We start from the raw sequence: 15264 nt of genomic DNA, 5'->3' as shown, positions 1-15264 counted from the left end.
AGAAGATGTGTAAGAAGGAACAAAGATACAAGCAAACATATTTTAATGGCACTAGTAGCCAGGCGAGTGTCAGCGTTACTCTAGCCGTATGCAGATGGTACAAGTTGCACTCAGGCGTGTCGGGCTGCCCCTCCCTCCCCCCTCCGTTCTCTCGCTCTCTTTCTCTCTTTAATCACTCAGAGGAGTTTGTCCTTTTTGCGTTCAGCTCATTGTTAAGTTAGTTAGATTAACTTCGCAAATCCTATCGACATTTTCGACCATATGCTGTCCTCCCCTCAGCCGCCGGCCGCTGCTACAATTTCCTTCTCTACGAGCGACGCTTTACAGGACATCGATTGCTGGCGCACACCGTTACCAATTATTTCCGACTAGCTTACGGGCAACGCCTAAACACTCGTTAACGTTGTTGACGAAATGGCAAGTCGCCGTTCCATACAATTTAGCTAAAGGTGCTCACGTAAGCTGCGTAACACTCATTCCTGGGGTGGTTCGTGTCTTCTGTGCATTTAGTCGAAGGACAATAATGTGTCTCTATCTAGTATAGTGATTATGTCTATAGAAACTTTGCCAGCCGACTAACGACTTGGGTCGTGAAGGCCTGTCTCGTGTTATTGCCGCACAATACAGAAATGATGAATAAACAGGATAGATTGAAATCCTAAGGCATCAGCCCTTGTTCCAACAGTCGAAGTGCGCATATTCTCACCTCTTCTCCTTCTACTTAGGTTAGTTGTCCTTTTCCAAATGTGGTTCGTTCTGGTCGCAGCTTCTCTAGCCAAGCACAGTGCGTGGTGGAACCTATTGCCCGAGATCTGCCGGTCCCGGCTTCCTGCTGGCTGAATCAGCCATGTTCCTGCTACTAGCATCTGACGTTTGGATCCTGATATATGGACAGGCCAGCCGACGCCTCGAGCGCAGCTCAGAACTCTGCCCTGGAGCCTGCGGCAACTTAACTCTGGTTGGTCCCGTTTACTTTCTTCCTTTTTGCCTATTTCTTTCCTTTGTTGGCAGTTCTAGTCTTCATCGTCAGTGTCCTCGTTGTTGTAGCCTTCTTTCGCGTCCTGCTCTCTTCTCGATCCTTCCTGCCGCAATCTGTTACTGGCGCCAGCAATTCTCAGCACCATCGAGACTGTTAGCATGGACGCTGCTTGCCGCCCATCTCGTCGCGTAAAGGAACATACGACGATGCTTATACGCATGCCTACACAGCCAATATGTATCATCATTATATGTATACCGATATAAACATTGTCGCATGCAGTGCTTACGTTCTTACGAAATCGGACGGTTAGTTTCTCTTCAGCCACCTCGCCGTATCTTAGGTCTTGAGTAGATTACGAGATCAGATGTAGTAGGCTCAGATGATAGGGTATCGGATCCATCGCTTGCAAACACAGTAGCAACAGTAATGGCATAATAGGCGGCACATGGCAACGACGCGGGGCCAGGATAGGCGACGATAAACGATGGAGCGAGCCAGACAATAATAAGATAGAAGACAAACGGCTTAGCATCAGTTTAGCCAGTTTCTGAGCGACAGTGTCCCTGGCTGTCGATCTGTCTGTACGAGCGGGTCGATTTGCAAGGCTGGAGGTTGTGGCGGCGGCGGCGGCGGCCAAGCTGGTGGCCGCGAGGTGCCAGTCGATAAGAGTGCAGCCGCTACTGTCCCATGTCCTCATCGTATGTCATTTGTCTCCTAATTGACTCATAGGTTTCGCTGCTGCCGGCGCCGCCAGCTCTGATGGCGCCTTGGGCTGCGCGTTATGCGGGTATGATTATTGCAAAGCGCTCGTTCATCTGTTGCACCAAGCGTTGTTCATCTCGGGTGAGGTGGAGAGAGACCTCAGTGACTATCGGACTCCCTTGTCGACCTCCCTCTCCCCCGGTTTCGTTCGTTTGTTTCTCTTTTTCCCACCTCCTCCTTGACCAGAAACACGATGGCCAGAACGGACAACGGCTGGGTGAAAATTACAGCGAACTCGAGTTGCCCGACTGTGGCGTTACAGTGCCTAGTTGCATGTAGACAAGATGGTTGTATACTCCGATTCGTGAGCGGACCCTGCTGCGGCTACTGACATCGCCATCGCTCAGCGATACATGCAAGTGGAGCTGCTAAGCGTCGCGGAAGAAGTAAGGCACGCCTTTTTCACTACGCGGTGTCTGTCTCGCAACCCACCCTCGTGGACCCTATTACATAGTGCAAATGTGTTGACACGATTTAACCGGCAATTGACTTACAGGTCGCTCGTTTCACGCATGAGATCGAACTGGTCGTGCCAGAACCGGACAGATACATTTATAAGCCCTATCGGTCAAGTTATTTAAACATGCCTGTATCATTAGCTTCCTATGATCGATCAGAAAATGCTTGAGCAGATCATGTCATCTTACTTTATGTGCACTGGTCCGTACGACGAATGCTGTTTCAAGCCGTTTGTGCGTCTATCTCGCAGTCCGTCCTACTACGAAAATACGATGCTGAAATACTCTTCACGTCGTCTGATTTAAATCTGAAATGGAAACCGTTTATAGTGGTCGCTGGCTGGAAAGATTATGGCAGAAACGAAAAACAGAGCCAACTAATATATTCATGTGATGATTTCAATGCCGACGGCCGTTCACCAGAATACACTTTTTATTTCATTTGGAACCCAATTTTTTTTCTTGCAACATTTTTCGACATACAAACCCAATACAGTATGCCCAAAACTGATAACTCTATTACATTTGCTAACCAACAGAACTATTAAGTAGTTCAAAATCGTCCCTCAACTAGTCTTCTGACGCTGACCAAACCGCGTCATCGAAACTATTACGTAATGTTTGAGGTTATTTATAGCAATAAACAAGAAGGGTCCGTCTTTCTTGATCATTTCGTGCCATTTCATTGTAAATGAGTAGTAGGCGAAACTGCAATGTTTACCATTGTCCGAACCAATAATAGACGCAGTAACAACAACGCGGATGAATAAAGATCATACAGTAAGGTACGATTCTTTTCATGTGAAGTATTGTTTTACCATATGTTCATCCACCGACTCAACTCAACTTTGTACGTTCGAACCATCGCCAGCCTCGCTGCTGCTCATCGAGAGCACTGCACGGAAGCGGCTAGATACATATATACATGTATAAATCAGCCGTTACCTTCTCTCGCATTACGGAGCAGAAAGACTCTCTGCAATACTTGACAGACCATTCTTTTGGAAAAAATTTGCTTCATGATGGTGCACGCAATTGCGGCAGAGTGTACTTCACCGATTGTCGCCTCTCTGAGTTTTCCCACGAGAACGTCAGCGCTGCGGTTCGAAGTGCAGATAGCCGCTAGGTGATCGTTGCGTCTGACATTGTCAGTAACGGAACATTCGACTCCGTTGCAGAACTGTGTATGTGCTCTTCTTGCGTGACGCTACAACTATCGCTATTATTACTTGCCAAAATCATTATAACGGCAGTAACGAGCTTGCAGTCCTGGATGTCCAGCACGCTCCTCAGGCTCCAGGAGGCAGTTCGGCTTGCAGAATTCTTTTTCTCATCCCAATGGCGCTAGCAACTTCTGCCACGGACCGGCCCTGTTTAGTTTCCCTGGTAGGCCACGGCTGCTCGCCAGCTTCAACGGAAATAGATATATGAGTCTACTCCACAAGAAGGAGGCCAACTGTATAGGCCCTAGGCCACCGCCCCCGCCACCGTATTTTTTCCATTCCAGCGCACCATTTCACCAATAAGACCAGTACAAGCATTTCGGTGCTGCGGGCGTTACTCCGTTGCCTCGCCTGTCCGTACGTTTAGCCGTTGCGTGCACTTATTGGTAGCTACTGTGAGCGAGCAGCCAACTAAAACTCTCGTTCATCTTTCTACGAAGGCCCTGGCGGTTGTCTGCGAGGTGAAATCATCGCATGAACTTGGTGACACCGGCAGAGGGCGCTCGCGTGCGCCGTTGACCTTTTAGCGCAAGTTTTCAGCTATATCGTCGGCGGATAAACACAGCAATCTTGCTGTTCTCCATTCACTCTAGTGCAGACATCATATATATACACATATAAACCTAACATTTTTTACGTTATAATGTGGCGCGTACAGTAGCCCTACTAATACGTACCAAAGCCAGTAGATCCAATAGTTCTATCGGTGCTGTGAGTCTCATAGGCAATCTGCCAATGAGAGCATGGTCACCGCCGGAACACCGGAACAGCAACAATTCAAGACAATTTTTCTATCTAGCGATGGATAGACCTACCTATATCGGCGACTCTGGCGCCTCTATTGGTCGCAATATTCTCTGTCAAAGTAACGTTATAGGGAGATAGTTGGTGCGCGGGCGAATGCTGTTTATCTCTCACCATCTCTCTCTCTCTCCCTCTCTCGCCTCTCTCTCGTTCTCTCGATTTCTCTTTGCACGTATCCAGCGGCAGAGGCAAGATAAAGCTGTTGGATAGCAACACGGCTGGCTGACGGCGGCGAACGGCGACGATGACGACGACGGCGATGGTGGCGGCAGCAGCAGCAGCAGTGGCAGCTATCCCTGAATAGCTTTGGCTGGCGGGGTAGCTCAGCCGGTGGCGATAGTGTCGGCGGCTACGGCGACGATGACGACGACGACGACGGCGGCGGCGGCGGCGGCGGCGGCGCTGGCGATGGCGGCGGCCGCGGAGTGATGGCTCCGCCCAGGCCTGTAGCCGGCGGCCCTCGCTCCGCCTCCAAGATGGCGCACTGGATTCACGCGACATTATTATTAGCGCTGTCCCTTCTGCAGCAGGGTGGCCGGATACTTGCTGCTGCATGCTGTTTCGTGCCTCGCAGCCGCTATCTGTCTGCCTTACGGCGCGTCCTGAGCTGTTGGTGCTCTGGCACGCAGTGGCGCTGATTCGTACTCGTAACCGAACGCACGAAAGGAACGAAGGCGCAGGGAGATCGGGCACCTACACAGACATCGAGTCGACAACAAAAGCTTCACTGTTGAAACCAGCTGTCTCGAAGCTGAGCGAAGATCTGCAACAGTGGGGAGAATAACAAACCCGCTAGCAACCAGTTGATGGGTACTGATTGCTATTGCAGGATTCGCTATAGAGCTCCGCAAGTGCGCTACTCTAGGCAATGTCATGTTAGACATATTGGTTGCGTGTACAAATTCAAAACATTTACAGAAGTGAGTGTTATTACATTCTGTATGGCAGGCCAAGGCGACAGAGACGCCTCGAATAGCCACGCCTGATACCAAAATTTCAGCGAAGCGATATTTAGAGATTACGTGAAGATAGCTATTATAGAAGGTGTTTCTCGCGACCGTAACAATGTGCTGTTTCCCTGAACAGCCGTAGATTGGAAAATAGTTTGATGAGTTCACAGCAAAAACACTACCAAACGGCCTCCGAATTTCATAAAAGTAATTTATAGGGAAGGAGCAAATCAACAAGGCGGTCTCATTAGCCGTGAATGCAGTGTCACGGAGAGTGACTTTGCGGCTAGAGCATCAAGAAGTATTGATGTTGGTGACGTGACGGTGTTTCGTCATAGGACGGACAATAATAATAGCAACAACCAGCCAGTATCCACTGGTCGACCGTAGTGATAATGTAACGTGACGACGATCGTGCGGTGCATGTGTGCTGATGTGCGCTCGTGTGGTGCCAAAAAAAGAATCGTGTTTAAACAAACGACTACATGAAATTTATGTGCCTTGAAAACTGTCGAGACAAACTGTGGGACATTGGAGGACCGCGCTTTTTAAGAACCGTCTTCGCATACCGAGGGCTAAAGAGAGATTCTGGCAACAGTCAAATAAGTCTTGACAGCTAAATGTTCACCGGTTTGATTTCAGTGGAACCGAATTTCACCTGGAGGAACTTACCATTCCCATCGGTGTTAATTTGTCAGCGACCCCACAGGGAGACAGTCTTTATTAGGAAGACGCAAAGGTTGGTGGTCTTTAACAAGGAGAAGCGTTACGTCAAGTTGGAAATCGTCAAAGCTTATGTTCCATATATGTGGGTACAATGAAAAGCACCCGTTGGCTACCATTCAATGCTGTTTGTATGGCATAATGTGCTTTCGAATCCGAGCGGGCGGTTGGCTAGTTTAAACTGAATCTCGTGTTCAAGCGTAACTTACACAAGGAATGAGTTCCATTAAATTAGTTTCGATTTTTACGTACATCAAGGGATTTCATCAAGTAGCGGATACGAGCGCGAAGAAGTACACATTTGTAGAACAAGAAAGGAAACTGATTATGTAAATATCCACAATCTTCTGACCTGAAAAGATCTATAATTTATCAATTACACTAGCTGGAAAGGTTCATTGGGGATCGATGAGTAGTATCGGTTAATGTATTCAAATTGGTAATGTAAATCGATAATTGCATCTGTCAATTTTAAGAGAAGGAAAGAAACGGGTCTTAGAAAAAAAGAGCTAGTTGGGCTGGAGGCTTACGTTCCGAGGAGCGTCGAGTATCCAGGATCCGAATCCCGTAGTTGATCCGAATCCCAGGTATACGATAAAAATCGTACATTGTAGAAATTAGCCATGAAATTTACCATCAGCCTCGAACATTTCTAATAACTGACATACTTCACATTAATACAATATGCCAATTGGCATTCCCACGTACTGGCGCTAGATAATTAAAATGACTTCACTTAACCTCTGTCACGTAGATCGTCACTCGACGTCGCGGTGATGAGCAGTCCAACTATGAATTAGTTAGCATTAAACGGAGTAATAGACGCAGCGGCTCTTCTCACAAGTAGGACGTCTTAGCTTTGTTTTACTACTCTTTCTAAACCGTTATGCGTCACGCATTTAAATGTATGTAGAAATATCCTAGACTACATATCATCACTTAATTCTATACTCGTGGCTTGCTTAAAGGTCTGGCTTATTTTGTCCGTACCCAAAACAAACACACAGCCCGAAGAACGTCGTTTTAAACATTTTAAAGGAATCGTTTTAAAGATGTCAGCCACCTTTGCCTGCACTCAACTCTGCCATCATGGCTGGATCGATATCGTGAGTAGGAGTATCATTATACATTGATGCGCCTTTGTCGTGTAGCCGATTCGAACGTCTGGCCCTGTCAACTATCGACGCAAGCCTGCCGGTGCGGTGCGACATCGATAGAGGATTCTTTTCGGTGTTCGATGTTAGCTAGCAGCAAGCGAAGAATAGGTGGTTATAGAGCGCCTGACACTACCGTTGCTATGACGGTATTGCTACGTACGATATTACTCCGACAAGCTCTAGCCTAGCGCTCTGAGTGCGACCCGCCGAAGACGTTCAAAATGCTTATGGTTGTTAGTTTTGTCTCATACGGTCGTGCCCTGCTAACACCCAGATTATTAACGACTCACTGTACCTGAGGTAGTTTGATTACACAGCATTTCCTAGGAAAAATAGCGGAGTTCACCTACGTCGGCATTAATAACATAGCGTTGCCTCTGAGCGGACGTTTTCTTTTAGCCGCGCTAGATAGACCCGGATAAAGTAGTGTAAGCTAGTGTAGGTGAGCCTTTTTATAACAGGTCGCCAGCCGATCATGGCAAATTACCGATCGTACAACGAATGTGACAAATCTTCGATAACGTTAAATCAACGGTAGAGAAACAATCGCGTTTTTTTGGTAAATACATTCGTACTTGGCCCGAGGGCATAAGTCTAGTAACGGTAAAAAAGCCGGTAAAGAGAAATAATTTATCACTTGTTTCTGGCATTGTTTCCTTTCCATCTCATCGTGCGGTGAGCCAAGTGCTTATACTAGGGTGCCTTCACAGGTGATAATAGTAAAAACCTGTCTACTGCTCGACGTTTGGTGCTAAGACCTCTCAGAAATCTGACAATTACCGGAGCTGTCTGTGGCCGTCTTGGCAGTAAGATGGAAATGTCTAGAACTGTCCGGCGCTCTTGCTTGTTCTTTACGTCTTCCGGCGTCGCATCCACTCGAATAGTGCGTGTCTTCATAACTCTGCCATTTTGAAACCCGTCTACCGCATTCATAGTAAAGTTCGAATAGGTTCTATGCTTACTTCCAACAGGCACTAGTCTATCTTAAGCTTGTTGCATGTTAGGCCACACTACAGTGTTATGACCCGTAGAACGAGATCACTCATTGTCTAGACCGGTTTTTAGCTAAGCTGTGAATTGTGAGATGACAGATTCCAAGCACAGATTTCCAAGATCTCTTTCTTACCAGCCGCCGGCATTCAGAGCCTTTCTAAATTGGATTATAAGCCCCACAGCGTTAATATACCGTGTGCCGTTCTGCTAAACCTGGAGGATACAGTGTTATCCAAAGTGAGTGATGTGAAGCGGTTGATGCTGACGGGTCCATGTTATGATTACCTGTGGCCGACGGCGGGCTAGCTAAGAAGTGGCGCTCAGAAGTAATTCAGTTCTGGGCGTATCGTTGCTCGCTAGAAACTACAATCGGGGGCCAAGCTGCGGGGGTGAGAGTGACATCTTGTCAGTACGAGGTTACTTCCAACTTAACCCAACAACAAACCTGGCGAGACGGAGAGAGAAAGCGACACTGGTAGCGCCATTCATATGAGATCGGTCGATGGTACTGAGGGTTTGTTTGTGTTTCCGGGTCGGACCTGGGCTGCCAGCGGCGGCAGCGGTATTACGACCACATTTTGTTCTTTGGGGGTGGTCTTCACGGCCGGCGTCTCGATGATGTTTTGCTATCGAAAAGTAATAGCGATTAAAACTTCGCATTTGTTGCAGGAGCGGCTTGACTAGCGAATAACGAGCCACAACATTGCTTATGACATATGGCGATTATCCTTGATGTCCTATAGTAGAGAGGTTCGGTGACTCAACTATTTATGTACAGCATTGTATTGCTTATAATTGTTATTATTATGAATGCATACAAGCGATAGAAATTGTTTACAAACGTGTCTGATGCGTACGATAGTGGTAGTGACCTTATTCGATGCAAAACTTCACAAGTTAGTATTCCGTACGTAAATACGTTACGTCTTAAATGTTCTGTATAATTTACGAAAGCGATCCGCAATAGGATACTCGAAGGACAAGGAACTCTCTGAGGAAAACCAAGGTTAACAAGTCGAAAAGGCAAATTCGGCTCAAACGCCCTTCCTAGCATATCATTGGAAATTAACCAAATGGAAATATGAAACACACGCTAAATGCAACAGAGGAGCAAGTAATACAATGACGGTCATGGTAAGCATCGTCATGCGTACAATCGATTTGTATGACTTGGTTCGCGTGATAAACTTACAGGAATCTATTGAAATAATGTGCAATATGTTTTTTGGACGACTGGTAGGTCGGTAACTTTCTTTAGACAATAGTTGTATATCTGTCTCGTCCATACGCCCTGGGTCCTTGGGTTTCAGCTATCGGAAATCGTTACCCCATACCCCACAATACTGCCCTTGCTCTCGTCATCGCTTGTGCTGGCACTATTATCTGAAGCTGTCTCCAATTTGTCTCAAACATGCATGGAAGAAATTCAGTGATAAACAACAATTCTAAACAATCGCAGCACGCGGCTTTACCGTGTTATACAGGTTAAATTGTTGTTAAGATTTCTCGTAAAAAATGTTGTAGAAAAATAAAAAAAAAAAAGAAATTTCTTTGCTATTAAGAGGCCTGTGTCCCATATTTGCAGGGACTTCGTAAACCGAAGTTTAAATCGGTCGTTTACTAATCCATAGGCAACAATTAGTTTCGACCTCAGCTTCCTCTTTATCATTTCGGCTAAAACATCCGATTTAAGACCGGAGTCGTAGCCTTTATAATCGACGATGACTAACGATCATTGCTTTTCAAGCTGTTATTTTGGGTCGTAAATAGTGGCCCATTCTAATTCTCCAGAGATAAGCATTGTGTGTATAATTCAAGACTTACGAGGTACTGTTTATTCGATAAGACTAACAGAAACAGTAAGTATAATTTGCCGCTATGCTATAAATACTATACCATAATCATCGATGGAATGGGCTGTTCGCGGTAGATTTGCCCAACCCTCTGAGCCAAACAATAAGGAGGGTAGCATAATGTAGTTGCAGAGCCTTACTGGGAACCCTTAATATAATCATATAATATAAAAGATGCGATATTGGACAAAAATGAAGTTGCGCTCGATCGAACTTGAACTTTCCACTGCAAAAATGGACGCCTTCTTCGATCCCTCCTTCGAACTGTTCATTTTCTATAACTAGTATAGACTATAAATACTCTACACAAGAGTGCTACGGCAATAGATCTGCACAATATATGACGGCTTAAGTTGTCCGTACAATTGTTGTGATGGTACAACTTTGGTCTCTGGGTTTCTCGTATCCAAACAGAGCGTGTGGATATCTCAGGGCGTAAGCATCACACATTGAGTCTCAAGTGGAATTCTATTTGATCACTGATGATCCCCTGATTTATCTCGAGTCATATTTGTTCATTCGCCCCGTATATAACTTTACCCCTTTGGATTACCGCGTTATACGTTTGCACACAAGATTAGATCAAACGATTGTACCATGACAAGCAATTCTATGTGACTATCTTATTTTTTCGTATCGATATACTAAATAGAGCGTTGTCATTTGTTCAGTCCCGCTATTGTTACTAAGCGCATGTTATTCTGCAACTGCGGTCTACGGAAGGCCACTACGCTCTGTGAGTAAAACAGCATATAACTTTTCCCCGTTAGTGATCTACCATCACTACGAGATGTCCGCGGAATTACCAGGTAAAAGGAAATGACGGGGACAGCGGCGTCGTTGACAGGCTTCAGTCTCACACGTACAGGATAATCCCGCTGGAGCTAAGTGGGATCGCTTACAGGTCGCCGGCGATGCTTTGTTGTCCAGCCCACTATCCTCAGTTTTGCCCCCGTGCTCGCACAAGACGTATGTCGGCCCTCTTGCTTCTCCTTTGAGTTCTTTTCTACCCTCGAATAACTCTGCCCTAAAGATTTGTGTCCGAATCTGTAGACAGGCGGGCCTGAAAGTGGGAGTGAGCGACGAGAAAACTGTAATAGCAATGTGGCAGAGAGCTAACCTCCAGGGGTAATATCTGAAATGACAACGACACAAGTTTTTCATACACACACGCGGCCATTGTTGACGTGCACATCGCTCATCGGACGAGGAATAAACGGACGGACGGACGGACGAAGCCCTTAATACTGTGCTCTGTCCAGAACTTTCACATAAATATATACATGTCTCAGGAGACAGGAGTCATGCTGCAACACGAGGTACGAGGAAGGGCTAAGAGCGAAAGAAGCTAAGAGTGGTTGCGAAAAAGCGGAAGGGGGATGAAAAGGATCTGGGAGAATTAAGGCGAACGGCGACAGAGTGAACTGGTAGCGTAATCCTCGTTTACCTCGGTAGTGCTTGAGGGGATACTGTCACAAGCAGGATCGACTGCAACAGGAGCGTGCCGTACAAAATTGGCAGGTAAGATGGATACGACGGGCAATTCGCGCTGATGTTTTGCGACCACAGAAACACGTGGTTGTTTTGGTATTATTAAGTTAAGGGACTGCTGTTGGCTGTTGGGAAAGTTGCTACTGATACGTTTTCACTCAGTAGTTGAGCCCTTACTAACGCTTTGTCTTTTAATGTGCAAAAGTTCGACCGCCTTGATGTAGGTCTGGAATTATTTCTCTCAAAGAACAGCGGGCCATTTGGGGGAACGGGCTATGAAGAATCTGCCTGCACCGTATTCATTGTAGGGAAAATTATTATTATATTATTAGCTTTTAATTAGTATGGATTACTTAGTTGACGAGAGCCGATATTCAAAACGTTGCCTAAAAGGAGGGTGTATGTAATACGATTTCCTGGTATTATTCGCAGATACTCGGGCTGTGCCTGTTGACGCTTGCAAATACCGGAAACACTTCTATTGCCGACAGACAGCCATTTTGAGTGTACCTTAATAAATATGACATAATCGAATTGATTACAAATTGCTTCAGTACAAGGCAAAACCAACCCAGTTTAGGGTAAGCCTTTTGTGGAGCTCGACTGAAATGCGTAAAGCAGTCTACTAACGCAATCGAATATAAGACTATAATGTAGATATAAGTTATAGCAAAAACTCTACAGCGGGTCTACTATATAGATTTCACGGGCTCATTGGTTACAACCTGACGCGAGGTCAGTCTTGAAGACTTCGACCCCACCAATCCGAAGACTAAAATTGGCTGGTTTAGCAAATAGCAAGTGAGCGAATGGATTTTAATGAAATAATTCGCTAGTGATGATGCTGCCGCTTCTTCTTCCCCTTATCCAGCGTCGACGAAAAAGAACAGAACCTATGTTGAATTGTTTCCGCCATTGGCTAAGCGAGCGTACGGCCGCGCCATTGAGCTATCTCGGTGCCAGCGGCATTTTTACAGCTCGATAGGCCAGCCCGGTAACGCCCATCTCGTTGTCGCAACTGTTAATATTATTTTAACTTATAGGCAAGCCACTTCTCGGCTCTAGTCCTTCTTCTCCACTGGCTGATGCCTGCTAATCTAAAAGCGATTCCCGCAATCGCCTTTCAATGCAGAGAAGCGCTGCGAGCGCGTCTCTCCGCTTCTTCGAGTCAGAGCCGACTCGCATGGATCGAACTGTCTTCTCGACTATCCTCTATGAGGCTCTCGCGTGCTAACTACATATATATACCGAAGACTCCCCAGTCGCTTGCCAGCAGTAGCTCGTCAGATCTGATCTTGGTTCTTGGTCTCGGTCGGATTCAGCAGGAATCGCAGCTCGGACTACCACCGAGAGGGAAGCGGCTAAGTAAGAGTCGTCCGCTACCTGAATCTAAACGGGGAGACAAATGCCGTTTAGCGGATTAAACCTGCTTAAATTCGATAGCAAGCACTGCCTAAGACTTATTGCCGCTGCCGATGCTGTTGTTGCAGACATTATAGCAATCGAACTTCCACCACCGTTGTATCTCTGTGTGCTGAATAAAAGCTCTAGTACGAGACCTTCGTCGAGGGATCCACGTAGCAAATAGCTGTCCAGAATTGGCTAAAATGGCCCACGTTTGGCTCCTCCCCAATGGTCTAAGTAATAGACAGACATATATTCTTAAGGCAGGTAGAGGTCTAGAGAGAAATAAATGAAGGCCTTCAAAAGGCACTGCGAAGCGTTCCATGCAAGGTAATAGGTGCAAAGTTGACGATAGCATTATAAACGATGTTAACTATGCAGTCGATTCCTAGAGTTCTGAAGGTCAATCATCTATGAAGTGATTTGCAAAAAAGAGAAGCGTCATATCAAGAGTTGCTGGCTATTTATCGGTTAGGCTGGCTCTGACGGAGACGATGGCAGGCGTTGTACAGCTGAGCTGCCGCCAAAGGGCGCCGTGATGGGGGCAAAGGCGCGTCGGAATGAAGACAAACTGTGGAGACGGCGAAGGATGTCTACTAAGAGGATGACTACTCCGCGATAGTCGACGACATGTTTGTCGCCTTTGTTAGCCTGGTGTTTTGTGGAAGAGGGGGCATGTCATCCGGGAAAGCAATTATCCCACACAGCCATCGTTTTCCAAGTATACGACGAAGCGCTTGCATTGCTTGTCATTTTCTAGAAACGACCGTGAATCATATCATGGAAGTTCTGGGAATATTCAATTATATCTAGATGTTAGTTAGTTCATACTGAGACATATATTTTGATGACTCGTACACGACGACGGCGGCGGCTTGTACAATATACTCATAAATTTGAGAGATGACTGTTAAGAGGAAAAAGCTTACGGGAAAGAAATGCCCGCCTTGTTATGCAAGACAGGGGCTTTTTTCTACTAAGTATGCAAGTTTTCTATATGTATGTATGTATAACACGGCAAGAGGTAATTATACGTCGACAAACATATACGAGGACATTGCTATCCAATTGAAACTTCCTTATCAAATGACAGTGGAGTAGTCGGTCGGCTTTTGGTTCCAGTTAATTTGACAAAGTTAGGTTGTTCAAAGCGTATATGCAAGTGTCTATTTACAGCGAAATCGAGTCCTAATGTTGAACGCTGATTGGTCCTATGCATTTTGCCAGACTAAATGTAGTTCGTCGTAAAGCTGACGCTCATAATGCATACTCTAGTATTAATCAGAAATGTATCTGATGGAATGATGGATTTTTATTGTGACACATCTGCGTGTGATTCCATGCTTTTTAACTGCTCGACGCTGACACGCCTCCATCTTCTCGCGTCGCGCACGGAACACTTGGCAGAGATGAACTCATTAAAACCGCCGCTAGGGTTACTATTATAGGAGACATCCTGCGCTAATCTACATCGTGCAAGCTTGTTGCCATCGTGCGCTGATGTCTGTGGCCGCCATATCTGAGGGATAGCCACTACCGATGCCGTTCCTGCTGCGATTCGCGAACGGTCAGCCTTCGGACTTTTCTCAATGGCTAGATTTAGTCGTACATTTTGCGGTGAACTGAGGTGCATTCGCAGGTAATTTATCCAATCTCATGGTGAATTAGTGATGGCGGTGGCGGCAATAGCGGCAGAATCGGATCGGCGCAGTAGATCGTGGCCTAGTCCAGGCCGTTCGTTTTGTCTACTTTGGTGAATATCAACGATTGCCGCTTCGCCAACTCGATCGCCACTAGTAGTAGTCGATGTTGCATTATTCTAGGTACTATCGTTCAACTACTGCTCCGATTCGAGCTGGTGGAAGAGATGGTTATCCACGGTGCTTCGTGTTTCTGTCCCTGGTTTGAGCTCGCCTTACGATTCTTGCTCTCAAAGTCTGTTTTAGCACGATACCTATACGCACACATTGATAAAGACATACAGAGATGCATAGGGTGGCAGTGGCTATGGAGATCGCGTAGATCGTCTACGGCCAGGCTGTTGGGCCTGGCTGTCGCATTCTACACTCTGCCTGGGCCTGATGATGACTCCTGGTCGAAGAAGCGACACCGCGTCCGTGTCCTCTCTATCGCTTTCGTCCCCCGGAGCTTTGAGCACCCGATTTAACAAACCAGAATAACTATGGCGTTGGCTTTCTGTACCTCGAAAGAGTGCGAAAATTTCGAAAGCAAGACAGACGAATCATCTGTGGCGCATTGAGACGATGAGAAGCCCGTCCTCTTCTTTGGCGGCGACGGTGGCAGCAGCAGCAGCAGCAGCAGTAACAACATGGCGAATTCTGTCGCTGACACAAAAAAGACATCACGACTAGCGCGCTAAGGCTGCTGCTAGTAATTTTCCTTACAGTCATCAGCGTATCGACGACTGCATGCGCAGAACAGAGAAACCTAAAAGCGTATATAT

General features: G+C 46.4%; 1 protein-coding gene across 2 annotated transcripts in view; it reads left to right on the top strand.

The window, feature by feature from the left end:
* The first annotated feature begins 4749 nt into the window (after window positions 1-4749).
* LOC111252225 (uncharacterized) overlaps window positions 4750-15264 on the top strand; it is a 180061-nt gene continuing 169546 nt past the window's right edge. For both annotated transcript variants that reach the window (XM_086993746.1, XM_086993744.1), the window contains exon 1: window positions 4750-5918. The gene's annotated coding sequence lies outside the window, so the exon portion shown is untranslated. The remainder of the gene's footprint in view (window positions 5919-15264) is intronic.

The sequence above is a fragment of the Varroa destructor genome, unplaced genomic scaffold (assembly GCF_002443255.2).
Source record: "Varroa destructor unplaced genomic scaffold, Vdes_3.0 BEIS01000006.1, whole genome shotgun sequence".
NCBI lineage: Eukaryota > Metazoa > Arthropoda > Arachnida > Mesostigmata > Varroidae > Varroa > Varroa destructor.
Note: the sequence above shows the minus strand (reverse complement) of the source record. Positions and strands in the feature narration are given on the sequence as shown.